A 6,714-nucleotide genomic window follows, 5' to 3' on the forward strand; every position below is an offset into this window, starting at 1 on the left:
ATATGCCATCGATAGTGAGGCTTGGTATCATTATGCTGTTGGATCCATTATTACCTTAGTTGCGATCTTGATCGTATTTGTTGTTGCATTTAAATGCTTTAGCTAGAGAGTTATTTGTTTGTTGCATTTAAGTGTTGTATGAACTTTATGTATGAACTTGTATTAATTTGGTCTATTCGGTGTTGTGTAATGAAGATGAGCTGGCAATGGATGTACGATGACCGATGCTCTCCCCAGTTCGTTGAGGGTGTGCATAGTTTTCTGCTTGCGGCTGAGGCAAACAAGTGGACGGATGGTTTTATGCCTTGTCCATGTGCTCGCTGTAAGAATGGTCACAATTACTCTACGTCAAGAACCATTCACGTCCACCTGTTTAAGTCCGGTTTCATGCCCCACTATAATGTTTGGACCAAGCACGGAGAAACAAGGGTTATGATGGAAGACAATGAAGAAGAAGAGGACGACGACAGCTATCCTGGCCATGGGTTCCTTGAATACGATGATACAACAATGGGGGAAGAAGTTGAGCCGGTAATGCGGGAAGAAGCTGAGCCGGCAATGCGTGAAGAAGCTGAAGAAGAGGCATCAGATGAGCCCATTGATGATCTAGGTCAGGCCATTGCCGATGCAAAGAGAAACTGCGCAAGTGATTTGGAGAAGAAGAAGTTGCAGCGCATGTTAGAGGATCACAAAAAATTGTTGTACCCGAATTGCGTAGGTGACAAGAAAAAGCTGGGCACCACACTGGAATTGCTGCAATGGAAGGCAGAGAATGGTGTATCTGACAAGGGATTTGGAAAGTTGCTGGTAATGATAAAGGATATGCTTCCAAAGGACAACGAATTGCCCGAGAGTACGTACGAAGCAAAGAAGGTTGTCTGCCCTCTAGGGTTAGAGGTGCAGAAGATACATGCATGCCCTAATGATTGCATCCTCTACCGCGGTGAGTACGAGGATTTGAATGCTTTCCCGGTATGTGGTGCATTGCGCTATAAGATCAGCCGTGATGACCCTGGTGATGTCGAGGGCGAGCGCCCCAGGAAGAAGATTCCTGCCAAGGTGATGTGGTATGCTCCTATAATACCACGGTTGAAACGTTTGTTCCAAAACAAAGAGCATGCCAAGGCGATGCGATGGCACAGAGAAGACCGTAAGAAAGACGGAAAGTTGAGAGTACCCGCTGACGGGTCACAGTGGAGAAAAATCGAAAGAAAGTACGGGAAGGAGTTTGCAGATGACGCAAGGAGCGTATGGTTTGGTCTAAGCGCAGATGGCATTAATCCTTTTGGGAAGCAGAGCAGCAACCATAGCACCTGGCCTGTGACTCTATGTTTGTATAACCTTCCTCCTTGGTTGTGCATGAAGCGGAAGTTCATTATGATGCCAGTGCTCATCAAGGCCCTAAGCAACCCGGCAACAACATTGATGTGTACCTAAGGCCATTAGTTGAAGAACTCTTACAACTGTGGAATGGAACAGGTGTACGTGCGTGGGATGAGCACATGGGGGAAGAATTTGACCTAAAGGCGTTGCTGTTCGTGACCATCAATGATTGGCCTGCTCTCAGTAACCTTTCAGGACAGACAAACAAGGGATACCGCGCATGCACGCACTGTTTGGACGATACCGACAGTATATATTTGGCTAATTGTAAGAAGAATGTGTACCTGGGACATCATCGATTTCTTCCGAGCAGGCATCCCGTAAGAAAGAAAGGCAAGCATTTCAAAGGTGAGGCGGATCACCGGATGAAGCCTCGCCACCGTACTGGTGCTGATGTACATGATATGGTCAAGGATTTGAAGGTGGTCTTTGGAAAGGGTCCTGGTGGACAACCTGTTCCGAATGACGCTGACGGACGCGCACCCATGTGGAAGAAAAAATCTATATTTTGGGACTTGCCCTATTGGAAAGACCTAGAGGTCCGCTCCCCAATCAACGTGATGCATGTGACAAAGAATCTTTGTGTGACCCTGCTTGGCTTCTTGGGCGTGTATGGGAAGACAAAAGATACACCTGAGGCACGAGAGGACCAGCAACGTATGCACGGAAAAGACGGCATACACCAGGGTCATGCAAGCTACGCTCTTACCAAAGAAGAGAAGGAAATCTTCTTTGAATGCATGCTCAGTATTAAGGTACCGTATGGCTTCTGGTCGAATATAAAGGGAATAATAAACATGGCAGAGAAAAAATTCCAGAACCTAAAGTCTCATGACTGCCACGTGATTATGACGCAACTGCTTCCGGTTGCATTGAGGGGGCTTCTACCGGAAAACGTTTGATTAGCCATTGTGAAGCTATGTGCATTTCTCAATGCAATCTCTCAGAAGGTAATCGATCCAGAAATCATACCAAGGTTAGAGAATGATTTGGTGCAATGTCTTGTCAGTTTCGAGTTGGTGTTCCCACCATCCTTCTTCAACATCATGATGCACGTCCTAGTTTACCTATGCGAAGAGATTAACGTTTTGGGTCCTGTATTTCTACACAATATGTTCCCCTTTGAGAGGTTCATGGGAGTCTTAAAGAAATATGTTCATAACCGTGCTAGGCCAGAAGGAAGCATCTCCAAGGGCCGTCAAAATGAGGAGGTCATTGAGTTTTGTATTGACTTTATTCCTGACCTTAAGCCGATTGGTGTTCCTGAATCGCGGCATAAGGGCAGACTGGATGGAAAAGGCACGCTAGGAGGGGAAAAAATAATATGTATGGACGGACATTCTCTCAATGAAGCACACTACACAGTTCTACAGAATTCCGCCTTGGTGGCTCCGTATATGGATGAACACAAGAATTTGCTACGCTCCAAACACCCGGAGCGGTCTAATGACTGGATTACACGTGAACAAACCAGGAGTTTCGCCAGCTGGTTGCAGACACGTACGATGCATGACACCTCTATTGAAGATGACCTGTACTTGCTGTCCCAGTTACCATCTTCAAATATAATGACTTTCAAAGGGTACGAGATAAATGGTAATACATTTTACATGATCGCCCAAGATAAGAAGAGCACCAACCAAAACAGTGGTGTCCGCTTTGATGCAGAAACCAAGAAGGGAAAGGAAACATATTATGGTTATATACAGGACATATGGGAACTTGACTATCGACGTGGTTTGAAGGTCCCTTTGTTTCGGTGCAAATGGGTCAATATGACACGAGGCGGGGTAACGGAAGACCCGCAGTACGGAATGACAACAGTGGATCTTAACAATCTTGCGTATGCAGACAAACCATTCGTCCTAGCCAATGATGTGGCACAGGTTTTCTATGTGAAGGACATGTCTACCAAGCCAAGAAAAAGAAAAGATAAGGAAGCGAATGCATCGTACGATGAGCCAAAGCGGCACATAGTTCTTTCTGGGAAGAGAAACATTGTGGGAGTGGATGACAAGACAGACAAGTCAAAAGATTATGAAAAGTTTGATGAAATTGCTCCATTCACAGTGAATATTGACCCGAGCATCCCGTTAAATGATGAAGATTTTCCATGGTTACGGCGCAAAGGGACACACGCGAAGAAAAAGTTTCACACCCAAAGATCTGGGATGTGATCGGCTTCACTATCATCACTTTCTTCTGTGTTTTACACCCAGAAGGGAATCTCTGTAATAGTTAGGGTAGTTAATTATGTGTTTTGGCATTTGAAACGCGAAGAAATTTTATGTGCAAACAAATTCTTTCATGCCTTTACTGATTTTTAAAGTTAAGTTATTCACAAACTAGTGATTCACACTAATTTCAAATAATTCAAAATTTAAACTATTCAAATTTGAAAACTACTGGCACTAACAGAAAGTTTGTAATTTTTTGTACCTAAAGCAAAAATATTCACAAAGAAACTCTAAATACACAAAAAATAACTCAAAAAAAATAAAGCAAAAAAAATAAAAAAAGCCCGCCTACTAGGCCAGAGCGGCCGACATACGACTAGAAACCCAACCTGTTGTTGGGCCAGGATGCAGGCCCGCAAAGGCCCAGTAAGCCAACAGGGCAGCACAGAACATGTAGGCCCAGTAGGCCTGCTTTGGAGAGGAGCTCGAGAGAGCTACCGCACGGGGGTTTATAAACCAGTGCGGTCACCCCTCGGCTAGCGAGGTGGGACTAAACTTGCCGCACCGCACCTGCGCCAGTGCACCCCCTTTAGTACCGGGTCGTGGCACCAACCGATACTAAAGGGGGGGCCTTTAGTACAGGTTGGAGCCACCACCCGGTACTAAAGGGGGTCGCTTCCCGCCGCTTGGCCTGGCCAAAACAGACCTTTAGTACCGGTTGGTGGCTCCAACCGGTACTAAAGGCCCCTCCTATATAAACAACACTTACGAAAATTTCAGTTTCTCATCTCTACTTCTTCTCCTCTGCACCGTCGCCCGCCGCCCCCGTACGTATCCATCCCTCGTCGCCGCCCCGTCCCCGTCGTCACCGCCGCCCCGTCCCGGCCCGTCCCGCGTCGTCCCCGTCCCCGTCGTCGCCTCCCCGTACGTCCCCGTCGTCGTCGCCGCCCCGGCCCGTACGTCCCCGTCCCCGTCATCGCCGCCCCGTCCCTGTCCCCGTCATCGTCATCCCTGTCGTCGCCGCGCCCGTCGCCGTCCCCGTCGCCGCCCCCCATCGCCTCTCGCCTCGCCGGTGAGCGCACACACACATACATTTTTTGTTTTTTAGTTATACAAATAGTTAGAAATTTTTCTGTTTTTTAGAAATTGTTAGAAATTTTTCTGTTTTTTAGAAATAGTTAGAAATGTTAGAATTGTTAGAATAGTTAGAAATGTTAGAATTGTTAGAAATTTTTCTGTTTTTTAGAAATTGTTAGAAATTTTTCTGTTTTTTAGAAATAGTTAGAAATGTTAGAATTGTTATAATAGTTAGAAATGTTAGAATTGTTAGAAATTTTTCTGTTTTTTAGTTATAGAAATAGTTATAAAAAAGTTAGAATTGTTAGAAATTTTTCTGTTTTTTAGTTATAGAAATAGTTATAAAAAAGTTAGAAATTTTTCTTTTTTTTAGTTCTAGAAATATTAGAAATGTTAGTTATATAGAAATGTTAGAAATTTTAGTTATCAAAATCCAATCATTAAAAAATGTTACTTTTTGCGGGCATATAGCTAGTATTTGTTCTCGTCGATGCCCGGCCCGCATCCTCGCCGTCGACCCGTCCGCGACGACTTCCGATTGACCCATGTCCGGGACTGGGCTCCGCCGGGCTGGCACTGGGAGGTGCTGCCTAGAGGGGCGCGCCGCTTGATGAGGAACCCGGCCCCGGGTCCCGTCATCGACCCTGATCTCATTTGGTGGCGTTCGCGTGGGCCAGTTTCGGTGTGGAAGGAGCCGGCTCCGCCGGAGGTGGTACGTCGCCGTGTCAGGAAGGAGGACGAGCACGTCCATCGCTACATGGTTGCGTTAGAGGGCGGCAAGTTCTCCAATACCTGGCAGTTTCTTCAGGGATCTCACTTCAGCTATGATCCTGTGAGGGTTCCTTCTCTTTGGGTGTCCACCGCCCGCGCCGCAGGAACCGCGAGTGTCCTAGATTCTTCTGTAGTATTCGATCTTTATTAGCTACCTAGCCAGTGATGTACTCGATATATAATATTCAAGACGATGTATTCGAGATTATATATTATTCGAGACGATGTATTCGAGATTATATCTATTATTCGAGACGATGTATTCGAGATTATATCTATTATTCGAGACGATGTATTCGAGATTATATCTATTATTCGAGACGATGTAATTTGAATACTAAATTGTTTTATATTTCTTTTGGCATAGTTAAATAAAAGCTATGGCGGACAATACCGACAGAGAGGGAGAACAGACCATGTTCGATATAATACGCGGGCCAGATGATGATCAGAATGAAGAAGATTATGACGGTCCGAATTTCTAAACAACACCGGAGAGGGTGATATGATATTCGATCGCGACGACCGAATTGATGAAGTCATGAACTACGATTATGACAACACCGGAGAGGTATATATATTTATATAAGCAGGCATCTGGTGATCATCACATGTTTTAAATGAGTTGAAGATATATTAACGAATCGATCTTTCTTCTTTCAGCCATCCGGATCGAGCAAATCTTCAGGCAACAGGACGAAACAAGGCCCGAACAAAAAGTTGAAGGAGGGCGTAAAGTATAATATCGAGGCAATCAAACCTAATGGCGAACCATTAGCGCCTAAGAAGATTGCGGACAAGTTCGTTCGTTAGTGCGGAGTTCTTGTGAAGGACCAACTCCCGATCTCCCTTCAAGAATGGAGAGAGCCAGCAAAGCCACGTCCAGATCTTACTTTTGTCGACGACAGACAAAAAAGTCTGCTTTGGGATACTCTCATGGAACATTTCTGTTGGGGAACGCAGTAATTTCAAAAAAAATCCTACGCACACGCAAGATCATGGTGATGCATAGCAACGAGAGGGGAGAGTGTAGTCTACGTACCCACGCAGACCGACTGCGGAAGCGTTGACGCAACGTAGAGGAAGTAGTCGTACGTCTTCCCGATCCGACCGATCCAAGCACCGTTACTTCGGTACCTCCGAGTTCTTGGCACACGTACAGCTCGATGACGATCCCCGGGCTCCGATCCAGCAAAGCGTCGGGGAGGAGTTCCGTCAGCACGACGACGTGGTGACGATCTTGATGTTCTACCGTCGCAGGGCTTCGCCTAAGCACTGCTACAATATAATCGAGGTGGAATATGGT

General features: G+C 45.7%; 1 pseudogene; it reads left to right on the plus strand.

Moving 5' to 3' along the window:
- Nucleotides 1-210: 210 nt before the first annotated feature.
- On the plus strand, nucleotides 211-3,530 carry LOC125516768 (annotated as a pseudogene).
- Nucleotides 3,531-6,714: the final 3,184 nt, after the last annotated feature.

The sequence above is a fragment of the Triticum urartu genome, chromosome 6, assembly GCF_003073215.2.
Source record: "Triticum urartu cultivar G1812 chromosome 6, Tu2.1, whole genome shotgun sequence".
Lineage (NCBI taxonomy): Eukaryota > Viridiplantae > Streptophyta > Magnoliopsida > Poales > Poaceae > Triticum > Triticum urartu.